This window comes from Zonotrichia leucophrys, chromosome 7 (genome assembly GCF_028769735.1).
Source record: "Zonotrichia leucophrys gambelii isolate GWCS_2022_RI chromosome 7, RI_Zleu_2.0, whole genome shotgun sequence".
Taxonomy (NCBI): Eukaryota; Metazoa; Chordata; class Aves; order Passeriformes; family Passerellidae; genus Zonotrichia; species Zonotrichia leucophrys.
Window position 1 is genome coordinate 15,655,333 of NC_088177.1, and position 14,882 is coordinate 15,670,214.

Consider the following 14,882-nt stretch of genomic DNA (forward strand, 5'->3'; position numbering starts at 1 on the left):
TTCCAGTTCTGAATTGTAGTTTCAGAATGTCAACAGTTTCAAATAAGGATATCATATCTTAATGCTGTAGTCTTTCATTTTGCATTTTTAAAGCCAGGAAAAAAAAAAAAAGTATCTGAAGGTTTAATGGAGTCCTGAGCACTTACTCATGCAGAAGTAAAAGTGACAGGTTTTAGTTTCTCAAGGAAGGCTGATAGGATGATTCTGTGTGTGCTATGAAGAACACTGTATATAACGTCAGTGGAAATGTGCCCAGTGACTTTTCCCTCCTCTTTATTACTTCCATTCTGACAGGAAAAAAATATTGCCTGAATATTTACTTTGTTTTTTAAAATTGCTGAGGAGGAGTTAGGCACAGGAGTGTTTTGCTGTGTTGCTCTATTGACAGCTAGAAAGAATCCCAAATGTTATTTCTGGTGATACATACAAGGAATCAAATCAGAATGCAATAATAATTTATAGAATAAACTCTGAGAATTGTAAAGGTTTGGAAGGGACCTCCAGGATCACTGAATCTGACTTTAACTTTTTTTTTTTTCCTGAACTCGCACTCGGGAAAAAAACTGAAACAGATTTTAAAGTCTGTTCACTTTCAGTGGGAGTTTTTATTGTAAATGCTAGTGACTTCTGGTGATTATGATATCCTCAGAAGATTAGTAAGGAAATTTAATATTTTTATCTAAAGTTTAGAAAAATAAAAGAAAAAAAGGCAAGATTTTGTCCAGCCTGCAGCCCTCTTAGGGCTGCCATTAAGTTGCAGTGATGCTCCCATGCATTTGCAAAGCACACGAGTAGCATTTGTCCCTGGGATTTTTGTGACGTGCTCCCTTTGCACAGAAGGTTTTGCAGGGACAGCTGAGAAGGTAGGGCAGTTGTAGCACATCGTGAATGCCCCCTGAAGGGAACCGAAAGAAAGTTTTCAGGAAAGATGGGGCAACACTGTCTACAAGAGAGGACAGGGGGTATAGTCTCAAAATGAAAGAGAGTAGGTTGCGATTAGGCATTTTAAAAAGTTCTTTACTGTGAGGGTGGGAACAGGGTGGCCAGAGATGTGGACTCCCCAACCCAGGAGGTGCTCGAGGCCAGGCTGGATGGGGCTCTGAGCATCCCGGTCCCTAGTGCAGGCTGTCTCGTCCTGAGCACCCTGTCACTGCAAGGCTGGATGGGGCTCTGAGCATCCTGGTCCCTAGTGCAGGCTGTCTCGTCCTGAGCACCCTGTCACTGCAAGGCTGGATGGGGCTCTGAGCATCCCGGTCCCTAGTGCAGGCTGTCCCGTCCTAACCACCTGTCACTGTAAGGCGGCTGGCAGGGAGTGGGTGCTGCGGGAATGGAGCCGTGTCCAGCCGCAGACCAGCCCCGCTTTCGGCTACCCGGCTGCCGGCTTTGCCCTGAGCCCGCTCCATCCGCCCCGCCCGTGCCGGGGGTCGGTGCGGGCCCCGTCCCGTCCCGTTCCATCCCATCTGTTCCCGTCCCATCCCTCTCGGAGCGCTGCCCCCGCGCCCCGCCGCTCTTGCCTGTGCCGGCTCGGGCCGCTCTCCGCCGCCGTTGCCGCCGCCGTGCCCCGGTGCCTCCCCGTGGGCTTTAAGCGGCCGCGCCCGCCCCCGGCCCGCGGCAGCAGCGGCGCCTTCCTGTGCGTCAGCCCCGCTGGGCCCGGCTAGGCCTGCCCGCCGCCTCTCGCAGCAGCCCCGGTCCCCACAGGGAGCTGGGCAAAGCTCAGAGCCTGCAGGGAGCTGCTGGCCTTCAGGAAGCTGAAAAATACCGAAATCTTTCTCATTCGCGCTGTCGGGGCAGAGGGCTGGGTCCCGCCGCGCCGGGGGACCGATGGCATCCCAAAAGCCGCGAGATGCAATCACCGTGTCCCCACGGCCCGAGTTCTGCTCAGTGAAAAGGCAAAGGACAGCTCTTGGGCGAGTTGGGCCGTGGAACAAACTCCCCAAACTCTTGTGACCTAGAATCACAGAGGTTGGACCACACCTCCAACAGCATCGAGTCTAACATTTGGCTAAACATCACCATATCAACGAAAGACCCACAGTCAATTGTTTTATTCAACACCTCTAGGTGTGTTGGCTCCACCACTGCCCTGGACAGACCATTCCAATGCTTGGCCACCCTTTCCATGAAAAAATTCTTCCTGATGTTCAACCTGAGCATCCCCTGGTGCAGCTTAAGGCTCGGTCTCTGCTCAGACCTGCCCTCTGTCGTTCAGGGTTCAGCAAGCATAGAAGGCTGGTTAGATTGTGTGGACCACGTCAGGACAGCGAATTAGTAATTTGAGGACCACCCAGGAAATATCATTGATTAGCAATGTGATTTTGTGCTGTCAGTAGGGGGAACTATTGCACTGTATTTCTTTTAAATAAATATTGGTAGCTATTTATTTTTCTTTTTACATTTAGCACTCATTTTCTGAGCATCCTTAAGCAACTGCTGTCTGTAATGATGAGAACACAGGTAGTTCATACCATTTGCAACAAAACAAGATAGTAAGATAGTGACAGGTTTTCAATCCCCTTTTTGCTTGCTGTTTCTCTGCTTAACTGAGAAAATAATCTGTATGGTGAAGTGGTTGATATTAAGACAATGTTTCCTATTATCTGATGGAAGTGTCTGTTCAGGCTTCCTTCAGGAAGCCATATCCCAGAAGTTCAGCTCGGTGACCTCAAAATCCAGGATAATCAGAGGTCATTCTTCATGAGAGGTTTGGAGATCAGTTTCTGGGAAGATAGTTCCTGTGCCCTTCTTCCCTCCTTTCTCCCCCCACTTCTGGCAGGTAGGGCATGAATGCAGGGCAGTGGCTGGGATGGAGACCAGCTGTGGAGCCAGCTGTTGGGGGTGCAGGATGCTGGATGGGAGCCACGGCTGTGGAGGCAAGAGAACAGGGACATGATCCTCACAGCAAGGGGAGCAGGAGGATGGATGGAGTCACTTGTGATGTTACAGTGAGTCGGGGACCTCTGGGGCTTTGCAGAAGTTCGTTGGAGAAAGAAGAAGGGAAGGACACTTTGTTTGGGGGAGGATTGTGGTCCAAGGGCATTAGAATTGGATTGTCAAAGGCATTGAGGTGTGGCTGGGTGTGAAAAGGCCTGAGGTGTGCAGGGACAGCCTGGTGGGGCTGTTTGGGGACCATGGCTGGGAGAGGAGGGTGGGGAGCAGCAGGGTCAGGGTGGGGAGGGCTGAGGGTTCCCTTCTGAGCCTCAAGCATAGCTCAGCTCTGTGCTCTTGGACAATGGTCAGAGGGTGTGTTAGCACACTGTGAAGGATGTGGTGGTGTTTGGAGGTGTGAGGGAAACTGCTGAGGAGCAGGACTGAGGTAGGAAAGGATGGCCTAGGTGAGTTCAGGTAAGCTCTGGAGGAGATCTGTGTGGATAGGATCCTGAAGGAGCTGGCTCCAGGCATGTGGTGGATACTGCAGGTCTAGCACAGGAGGAGGCTGTGAAGGAGGCAGTGCCTGGGCTGAAAGGAGAGGTTTAGGGGCAAGGAGTTGTGGCTCACACTCAGTGAGGAGTTCAGTGAGTACAGATAGGGCAGGCCAGGAAAGGTTAAAACCCCTATTGGGTTTGATGGGTCAAAGTTAATCTTCACTGTGTAACATTTCATTCCACTTCATCGGTGCTTCAGCACTGGTCAGAGCAGAGCACAAGAAGCAAGTGTCTACATTGTTTAGGCTGTTTAAGGGAAGAAAAAGTCTCCAGAGATGAAGAAGGTATTCAGGACATAGTAATCTTCTCATCAAGAGTTCACAAAGGTTTTTCTAGGAACACTGAGCCAATTTATTACTTTGATCTCTCTGACCAACCTGTAATCAAGATTACCATCTCTCATGTTTGGCCTCTAGTCATTATACTCCTTGACTAACCTTTAATTAGAGTATGTGTCATCTGTCTTTTACATAAAGGAGACACTCATCTTGCACATGCTCTACATGTGTTATGTCTTGTATCTGAACTGTCCATAGCGTTTTTTTTCTGTGCATTCAGAACATGGACTTCTGGTCTCGGTGAGGCAAGTAAACACTGCAATTGTGAGAAGTTGTCCTGCTGGCAGTGTAGTTCCTTATAGTCAGCACAGCACAAATCAGTAGTTTTGTCTGCAGGTCACATCCCTTACTGTTCTCTGTTTGGAGAAAAAAGACAGAAACTGTTGTAGGCACACAAAGTTTGTGGTGATTAGGAGTGGGGCTGGGCCCAGCCTCATCCCCAATGGGCTGCAGCTGTGCAGGACAGGTGAATGCTATTGAAGGGAACGAGCCATGGAGGGCCAGGGGCACTGAGCAACCACCACAGGGAACAGAGGGCACACAGGTGCACTGCATCAACAGGAGGGGATAAAAGGTTGGGCTAAAGACAAGAAAGAGCTGTGCACACTTGAAGCTCTCTGCAATAGTATGGTGTTACTCTGGATGGGAAGATGCCTGAAGCCTTCTTTGGTGTTGGTTGTGCCTCCACTGTCATTCCAATAAGGAACAGCAGCATTGACCTAAAGTTAAGTGTTATAATAATCTGTTCATGAATACTGAAAAGGAGTTCTTATTTCTGTGTTTGTATGTAGCTAAAATAACAGTTGTTATGCCTAGAAAAAGAGGGGTTTGGCTGTTTGGTGATTCTTAACTGCTGAAATAGTTACTGCTTTCCTTCTTCCAGTGGTGAGTGAACTATATGTGTAGATGTTTAATCTATCTAAAGATACATATCTTGCCCAAATTCAATGTGACATCAACTAGAAAAAAGTTGACTTGCTACATAGAGAATAATGAGCAATAAGGAGTTATAGAAGCTGAAGTTTTTTCCTGCTGACTTGGGTTCAGGTTTCTGCTTTCAGGTCAATTTGGCCTTTTGATACTGCAGTCCCTGTCCTTTCTTTTTTTGGTAGGTGCAGGTACAGTGGCCACTCGGCAGTGCACGAGCAGGTCAGAATGAGTGACCTGAAAGGAGATGACTTCTGACCTTTTTGCTGCCCATCCCTACCACTGGGGAGAGGATCTTCTACACCAGTTCATAGCAGGTGAGAGGGTCTGTTGAGCTGGGACAGTAGGAATTTTCATCTTGTATTGTTTGCTATCTTTGAACAACACTATGTTGTTTTGATGCATGCCTTTTATATGACTTTACCTCTTGATGTCATATTTTCAATTTTGCACTTGGTGCTTCAATGTGTATCCTGGGAAGACTTGGAGGTGCTTATTCTCAAAAGAAAATATTTGTATAGTTCTGGTGAGATTTTTTTCTTAAAGAGAAAAAAAACTGTGCTTCTTTCCAGAGTCTTGTGGAAATTAAGGCCAGTGCCACTTAGGGTCCTACAGTCACCATATAAATTTCTACACTGACAAAATTAAGGTAGGAAGAAATTAAACGAAAGGCCTCAATTCCACCAGAGTGGCAATCTGTCGTTGTTTATGGAAAAGGCAGGTGCAGAGAAATGAAGGAAGCAAGGAAAGAAGTGAGGGTAAAGACAGAAATTTAGAAGAGGCAGAAGGAGAGAAATTCTGGAGATCTTGTATTAATTATCTTGTAGCATAAATGGAATATTGCATATGCAGAACACCACTGAACATAAATTTTGCCTTGTATGTCTGCTGCAGTCATCATTTTTTCAGCAGTTTTCTCTCTTGAAATGTGTGATTTAACCTGTCCACTTCCTGAATGATATAATGCAAATTTGAGTTTTACTGTTCCTGAATTACTCTAGAGTTAGGTTTCCATTTTTGGTTGTGATTATGTAAATTGTTAGGAATGCTGGTAATGTTACCTTAACAGGCTTTTTCACTCAGTATCATCTGTGGGAGCTCAGGAAGCTTTTCTCTTACACAACAGCTTCCCTGACAATTGGCAATGATTACTTTTGGTTTGTGCAGATCTTGAAGACTCTAAGATTAGTGGTTTCCAAATTAGAATGTGAGAAAGGAATACAAAATCAGTGTTAGTTGGTGAATGCTGTGAGGTTTTATATATGTACCTGTGAGGTAGAGTTTGGAGGGTAAAATGAAGGCCTTTGCTGCTAACTTCGTTAGCAAATAGGTTGGCTGGACAAGAGAAAAGATAATTTTTTCATAGTTAGCTCCCTTGCGATTTGTGCTGTCAATAGTTGATTGAGTTCTTACTGCCTTCCTTGCCTGGGGTCAAGATGACCATGCATAATGGGAATTTCTGAGCCTACTTAGGAGTATTTTAATTTTGTAATCTCTTAGAGGAGTCCTTGAGTTTTATTAAGCCTGCTGGTGTATGCAAATTGCAAAAACCAGTTTGATGCCAAGTTATGATTTCCAAATGCAAAGATCAATAATTTTAGAATTAGTAGTGTATTGTGGACTGAGAAGACAACTTGGTTAATTAATTTAATACAGTATTTTCATGAAGGGAGCAATTAAACTGAAGCCTGTTCATCTCTGCTTGATAATACTTAAAATGTTATATATCAAAGTTACAGGTTTTACCTCTGATGGTACCAAGAAGATTTCTTGATTTGTTATTCTCTGAATATTGGTATTCTTTGTATAACAAAGCACCCATCTTCAGAAATAATGTCAGCTTTTTGCTTGGCTAGGCAATAAGACAGCAACAAATCTGAAGCAGTTGTACAGTTGATCATAATTATATTGTTGGATATCACAAGCAGGATGGCAATGCCACACGTGTTATGGACTAATTGGGGCTGGACAAGAAGTGGTATTTGATTGGATTATTGGATATTGCTTCTGGTCCAGCCTCCTATAAAAAAACCCAGGTCAAATGAGATTTTATGTTATTTTATTACTGGAAACTTGTTTTTTTTTTGTGGATCTCAGCGTCTCAGTATGCTGTAGATAAGGACCCTTGTGGTGGGAAATTGAGCTGCAAATGGCATATTCCCTGTTCAGTGCAATTCCTATGGCAGCAGGGAAGGAGGAATATTATGGATGAGTGTAGCCATCCTTTATTTATTTTGAAAATGTCTGAATTTCCTAGTGGCTTTCTATAGGATGTTTCAAAGTTTTCAGGTGAAGCAATTTTTTAGTCCAATCAGTTCATACCAGAAACAAAAATGAGTTTGTTTTCGCTAGGAGACAATTTATTTTTGGGATGACCAAAGTAAATTTCTACATACATTCTCAGTTAATGGTGCGAGTTGTTCTATTGATGCAAGCAATACTCATATTGTTCCTTTGCCTTCCCAAGGAGAAAGAAAAGTGATTTCTAGGGCTGGCTAGCATGAAGTGAAATGCCAGTACATAAGAAAGCAGCTTGTGGCTGCAAAAGGACATGAGTAAAACAAAAGCTCGATTCTTTCGTCAGTTTGTGGTTATCAAGTTCTTGTCTTGCACTGCCCCTGGAACTGCTCTGCTTATGGGGCTCTTGTAGAGTGGAATGGGTGTTCTTCTATTTCTCATGGGGAAACAGATTTGAGATTCAAGGAGGCCATTTGCTTATTCACTGCAGCCTGGCTGCTCAGACAGTCCAGCATCAGAATCCAAGGATTTTGTGCTTGACAGGAAGAAGTTATGACGTCTGATACAAGCAGAAGGAATCAAAGCCCAGTTATCTTCCCAGTAAAAGCTGAGGGCCTTTGTCTTTGGGCATAATGATGCTTTCATTCCTGGTCTGGGTGAAGTGGCATAGCTTCAGCTGGGGGAGAAAGTACATCCTCCCTCTGCAGTTTCAGGATTGTGGGAGTCTGCTGGGAGAGGAAAAGACAGAATATGTCTGGGCTCCTTCAGTCTGGTTGGGAAATTGAGTCCTGCTGAGTGCTTCAAATATTCACTTAATGGTTTATTTGCAATGCAGTGCATGAATTTGAAGGGAAGGGTGACGTTTGCAGCAGGAAATCCTCCCTGAGACTGGAGTGTGTCATGTTGTTTGAGATGTGCTCTGGGTTAGAGCATGCTGAGACTCTGAAATTGGAGGGTCCCACATCAGAACAGGGCTGGGGCTGAGTGGGCAGCAGGCTCTGAACAAAGCTGGGTATGGGCAGCGCAACTTGAGTGTCATCACTTGGACACCCACAAATTCTGGTTGTGTGAAAGACTGCGTAGAAATTCCAGGGATGCGCTCCTCAGCTCCTAAATGCTGCCCAGATTCCATTTTAAGTGCATTTGGGATCTTGTCTTGAATTAAAAATGGGGTTTGTGTTGCTGTGCTGCCTTGTGGTAGACAGCCAGCCCCTGCTTTGCTGCTGCTCTGTGCATGTGGCTGTGTTGGGTGGATGGGTCACAGGAAGGAACTGCTCGAGTATTTCTGCATCTGCCCTTGTCAGGCCTTTGTGTGCAGGGGAGCATCCCAGCAAGCAGTCTGCTCCTAAATTCCCTCTGGGTAACAGGAATTGAACCAGGACTTTTCCTCTTCCACTCTGTGTCTAGTAATGTAAATATAGCCAAAATATGAAAATGGTGGTACTATGTTAAAATGTTAGCCATAAATGCCTTATTTCCTGATGAGACCTTTGAATCTTTTATAATTTCTAATGCTTAATTACATGTACTTATTACAACTCTCAATGCTTTGAACACAGAATAAGTAATTCCTTTCTGTATCATTTGTATAATTGGTTCTAAACCCAACATGAGTGCAAATCTGTGATCTCAATTTTCCTCCTCTCCTCTAGTTCAGGGTCCCCAGCATCAGCCTGGTGAGAATCTGCAAGTGACAATTTTAGACAGACAACCTTGGTGGTGAGGCCATCTAGACCAAGGGTTTTTTTATGGCCTTCTAAACTTCTTGGAAAAAATCTGAGAATTGCCTGACCTCTTTGGGGGAAAAAATGACTCACAAATGCATTGTGGAGTGCTGCCACAGTGCTGCCACAGTAGTTATCATTTGCAATCAAAATAATGAGGCAAAGCTTTTGAATTATTATCATTTTTCCAGTGCTGGTTTTGTTTAGATCTTTCCATACCAAGGAAGGTACAAATATCTTCTAGAAACATCTTACTCTGAGTAGAGTTGTTTTGCAAACTGCTGAGTGAAGGTTTATGACCTACTTGTGACCTGAGAAGTGCTGCACCAACACTACAGGAGTGCAGATAACTCACACCACTAGAACTATCTTTTGTCAAAAAAGAAACCACTGGGTTCTCTGAACTCCTGAGAACTGAGCATGAGGTTCTCAGTTAAACTCTTGTGGTATTTTTTTTTTCAAACTTTGTTTTACAAACCCTCTGCTGTTTTTTAAGGTGCTTTTTTACTGAGAAGGAACTAACCTGATGCTGTATTTGAACACGCAGCGCTGGGAGGTGCAGGGCGCTGAGAGGGGAGAAAAGGAGAGATCTTATTCAAGGCTGAAGTATTTTGCAGCACATGGCCCTGTTTGCAGCTTCTTCCCTTGGTGCCCTAGACATAAACCAGGCAGCTGAGGGGTTTGCCCAGCCTGCTGGCCATTGCTGGGAGAGATGGCTGCCCGGGGACTCATGGCTCGGAGGGGACCTGCACAAACCCTCGAGGGAGGGAGGCACAGCTGGGATCTGTGTGCTGCACTCTTTAAAGGCTACACCTCATAAAGTGCTGTTTCCTTTGTGTACAAGTGTTTTTTCTTAAATTGAGGTTGTTGAAGCCAGGAGTGTAAATGCACTCCTGTAAGGAGAGGACGGCCCCGCCTGTGGAAGCCAGTGATCTCTGCCCCTTGGTGGCTCTGGTGTCACCAGCTACAAGGATAAGCTGTACATAGAAAAAACTTAACAATTACATTTCTTAGTATTTAAAGAATATTTAGCCACAGGAATTATTCATGCAAACTTAAATGGCCATCCTCAGCTGATGAGAAGGACAATCTTGATGAGTGCTGTTAAGTTTTGCATGCTTCTGCAGCTAGATTTGAATCTTCTGTCTCGAGCTCACTGCCAGTGTTGTGTAAATCATACCATATGTTAGGCATCTTCAAAAGGAAACTGAACAAACCACACAGTAATTAAAGTGGGTTTTTAGAAAAATCAGACTTTTTTTTGCTTATTTGAAGATTTGTTGTTTTGCAGTTCTGCTGAGAACAAGTATCTTTACATTGCTAAGTGGACTGCATTTTTTTTTTCTCAATGGGAGAATAATTTTTTCTGAATAAATGCAGAATTTGTCGTCTTTGTGCCGTGCCCATTAGCATTAAGAGGGAAAACAGCTCTGAAGGGAATCCCCAAATTCAGCGTATTATAGCTAGGGGACAGCAAAGACTGCTGCTGTCTCAAAACTCTCCTGTTTCATCAGTCTGAAAAGATGTGTATTGATAAGTTTAATGAAGCTGTCAAATTACAGGAGGCTGTGTGCTGATGTGGGACTTGTGTGGTAACTCAGAGGTGGCAGCATTTTTGTGAATGCATTTGTTTTCAGGCAGTGTGGTTATGTTGCTGAGTTCACCAAGATAAACACTGTGTTTTCCATGTGGCTTTCTTTACCAAAACCTAGTGTTGGGCAAGGTAACAAGTAATTATATAGCAAGGAGGTGGCTATAAAGCGTTATCCTGATGTAATTTCCAACATTAAAAGAACTGTGTTGCCATTGAAAAAGATCCTGTTGAGAAAGACAGTACTTAAAATTAGGTTCTACCTCATAGTATGGAAAGGAAACAGATACTGAATCACAGAAGGATTTGGTTTGCAAGGGACATTAAAAAGCATCTAGCTCCAATACCCTGCCATGGGCAGGGGCAACTTGCATGAGAGCAGGTTACTCCAAGCTCCAGCATTGAACACTGCCAGGGATGGGGCAGCCTGATCCAGCGTCTCACTGCCCTCACAGTGAAGAATTTCTTTGTACGATCTCATCTGTATATACCTTCTTTGAGTTTAAAACTGTTACACCTCATCCTATCACCACACTCCCTGATAAAGAGTCCCTCCCCATCTATTCTGTGGGCCCCCATAAATGCTGGCAGGCTGCTACAGGCTCTGCCTGGAGCCTTTTCTTCTCTAGGCTAAACAACCACAACTCTCTCTGCCTGTCCTCATTTAGAAAATTCTCCAGCTCCCTGATCATCTTTGTGGCACTCCTCTGGACCTGTTTGACACAGCTTTTTTCCAAACCAGATTTTCCTTCCATAGCTACTTTGACTTGCCTAAACATTGGCTTGGCTTCATCCTCTGCCAGCTGGGTAGGACATGGAGGATCTCTTGAAATGAAGCCAAAGTAACGGGTGTTATGGGGTGTGTTTAATTCCAGCATTTTGTCAAGCAAGTTGTGTCTCGCCCTGAGATTCAGACTATCCAAGGGGTTGTTGTCCATGAAAACATGAGATCAGCATTCTTCCATCAGTTGCAAATAGCCTTTTTGAATATGGAAAATTAGTTAAAGGGAATGCTGCTTGGAAAAGGTGCTTCAAGCAGTCCAGGAGCAAAGGCAAGATTTAAATTGTAGGAGCCCATTTCTTTCATCAGCATTCAGGTTTGTCTGTGTCACAGTATCTGCCAGATCACAGCAGTAAGCATTTCTCCACTGTAATAAAATATTTCAGTCATTCTAGTGCTTGCTTTACTCGCTGTTTTGGTATTGTCTGAAAAGGGATTTTTCTAGTTATGGTTCCTTCTTTGTTCTTTTTTAGCGTTTATATCTTAATCTCTAGAAGATGCTCGTTTGACCTGGAGGAAAAAAAAGCATGTTCATAACAAAGGTGCTCCAGAGTGGTGAGGTTGTGCATAAGTTTTGTGAAATAGAAGTACTAGAGCTTTATTTCGGTAAAATTTCCCTCTTGCAGTCATTCTTTCCCATCCATCCTACAGCCAGCCTTGGGACTATTGCCACTCTGATAATGTGTGTGTAGTGATGATCCTTGGAGGCCCTGGCTGCATTTTGTTAAACACGGTATGCATGTCTCAACCCGGGTGTGCAGTTCAATAAACACTAGAAATGCAGAAGGGGGGTAGAAGGTGGAAGCAGAGCAATGATCAGCATTTGAAGCAGTAGTCAAGTTGCTCAGCTGAATATCTAACACAAACTTTGAGGCAAAGCCCCTTAGGGGGTGGAGCTTTTGGCTTTCGGTGGCTCTGTTTCCCTGTCTGTAAATTGCATGTAGCTATATCCATCTGGAAAGTGTGTTTCCTGGCAAAGTTCTTGGTTTTGCATAACAATGCCATTGTGATGGCAGTGGCATTATTTTTGCTAATAGGAGCTTATATTATGATTGGAACTGTCTTCTTACCAAACTTTTTTTTTCCCCGAGGAGACTGTGTTATTAAAATCATCCTAATATAAATAAAGGATATTTGGGTACAGCATAAGTCATTTTGAAGATCACCTCTGCCTTTATCTGTTAACTTATGTTTACTTCTTTATTTTATTTGTATCCCTGTTATTCTTTTTGTTTTTCTGGGGAGGTGTGCTGTGGACCTGACACATGGATCCCAAACAGCCTGGGTTTCTATTGAAATTGACTTTCTGGGATATGATATTTAACAAACAAAGGGAATGCTTGTGAGAGGAGACAAACAAGTGACTACAGGTGTAATTTGGCAGGTTTAGTACTAGAAAAGTTTACAGGCATCTTCCAAACTAGGTTGTTTATTATTGTTTGTGTTAACACTGTAGTTTCTACTTGGTGATTGTCTCTCATGGATTCCAAGATTTCAAGCCTTAATAAATTAAGACATTCAGATAAGTTACAGATTTGAATCCTGCTAAAATTAGCATTGAAACAAGCTCCTTGTGCAGAGTTGTTTTAATCCTTCTGTGCAGTTTTAACAATTCTGTTTTTCATGCTTCCTCCCCATTGACCTTGACTATATGGAAAATATCTTTGAAATATATGTTTGAAACAGGATTTAGAGTCAGGAGCAGACACCCACATAGGCTCATCATCTGGAATTTAGTACTTTCATGACAAAAGAGGGTGCAGCATAAATCTGTTTGAATATAGTACTTTAATTGAGCAAGAGCTGCTTGTAGAGACACCGGTCAGGTTGTGTTGAGGTTTTTTAATAAGGGAAAAGATGATGCAAGTGCAAGTTGTTGTAATGCTGAAATACTGTAGGTGTAGTTTCAGTGGAAGAATAATACGTTCAGGGCTAATGCCTCTGATATCTCATCCTGCTGGTTATTTGAGGGTAGTGAAATACCATTTCATTGCACATGTTAAAACTTGCAACTATATTGTTTAACTGCTATCAGATGAATATTTAATTTAAAGGAAATATTAAAAAACCGCAAAGGTTTATTTTTCAGAGCTTTGTCAAACTATGCTCACCCAGAAATTGTGCCTGAATTCCCTTTAAATTCTCTTGAAGCTCAATAAGAGAAGGCTTGTCAGGATTTTGAGGCTTGCTATGTGCTTAGACAGCTCAGCTCACAACTCTGGCTTGGAGGCATCCTGAAGTCCATTGCCTATTTTTGTGCTGCTCCTCAGCAAGAATTGATCTAGCCTGGCATCCTGGCAAAGCACACCTGTCTTTCAGTGCTGCACTCGAATGTGCAAGACTTTTTATGAGCAGGTGGTCTTATTTGCAGTAAAATCACTTCTTACAAAGCTGTGTAGTGAAATAACGATGGAGTGACAAATCTGCAGGTATGTCAAAATGAGAGCAGTGGATAGCCCTCTGCCATAGGAGTGTGTGCAGTGTAATATTGAGCTTCTCAGCAGGGACTCCTAAACTGGGAAAACCAACACATACAGCAAGGTATTTATAAATCTAGGCAATGTCAAAGTTCCCGTTGTGGAATGGAAAGTGCGAGATTTGCTAAATCACGTTATTGCTGTGAAGCCTGGTAATGGCTTTTTGTGTTTCTTTTCTTTCATCACTACACTAAACGCCCTGAGCTATCTGTATAATTATTTCAGGCAGCAATCCACATTGTTAGCTTATTTCCCCTGGGTATGTTTGGTGCATTTTTGAAAGTAGATTTAAAAATTGCATGGATCCATTTGGAAGGAATACAGCAGTTTCCATTCAGTTTTGCCTTGTGGGTGTCTCTAGCAGTCCGAATTACCAGAGGCACACAGCTTCTTGGAAGCCTTCTGTGAAGTGGTAGAGCACAGCCCCACAGGAAAGGTGGTGTTAACACATCATGGCTCTGGTATTTGATGCTCCAGGTGAAGAATTGCAATACCGGGAAAAGAAAATCATGTACAAGTAATGCCTGCACTTAGTCACTTAGTCTGCATGGGCAGATGCCACTGCTTCCACTTGGTGCATCTGCAGCTGATTGAGCAAGGGAATGAGCCAACCTTTGTCACATTTTCAGCTGTTGAATTCGCTGAAACTTTAGTTGAGACTGAGCTTCTGATTTTGCTTGCCATTAAATAAAAGCACCTGGAGTTTAGAAAGCTGGGTAAAGCTGATTTACTAATTTTGTATTTTCCAAACCAGTGCCAGTTGAAGTGATCAAATCTGCGAAGGTCAAGGCTGCACAGTGTGCTGAGCTCTGTAAATGGCAACTGGTGAGCACACTCCTGGACTCTGTGCCCTGCAGTGACTGGTAGCTACAAAGATCCTGGACTGTGCCCAGTGGCTTGTGTCTCAGCAACACAGCTCCTTGGCCACATCTCACCCAAAGGCTTGGAGAGCAATTCCATAATCCTGGGAGCACTTTTGTTCTGCCTTGCTGACTCTTACAACTGCTGAGCTGCTTCCCTTTCACCTGCATTTTCTCCTTTCCCAGCTACGAGCTCTGAATCCAAAAATGTGGCATCCTTAGAGGTGGTACTGCCAGAGCTACTGTCCCTTGAAGCTTTGCCATCTGTAAGGACAAGTCCTGTGCTATTCTGGGTTCAGAGAGAGAAGTCCTCTGAACAGCTGCTCTCATCTTACCAATCCTCAAACCCTTCTCCCTGCATTAACTGCTTGGCCAAAAACCTGTTGCTGTTGTGTGCATTTCCATTTCAGATTGCAGCTCCCTGGTGCTTGGTGCTTCTGTCTCATGTCACACCTTGCTGGGGAACAGGTGCTGGTTTGTTTCTTTCCCCTCATTTACTCAGGTCCTTGTGTCTAAAGGCCACC

General features: G+C 43.9%; 1 protein-coding gene across 1 annotated transcript in view; it reads right to left on the minus strand.

The window, feature by feature from the left end:
* Positions 1 to 1,638, minus strand: part of STAT4 (signal transducer and activator of transcription 4) — a 40,392-nt gene extending 38,754 nt beyond the window's left edge. Inside the window, exon 1 of the mRNA XM_064718014.1 lies at positions 1,515 to 1,638. The gene's annotated coding sequence lies outside the window, so the exon portion shown is untranslated. The remainder of the gene's footprint in view (positions 1 to 1,514) is intronic.
* Positions 1,639 to 14,882: the final 13,244 nt, after the last annotated feature.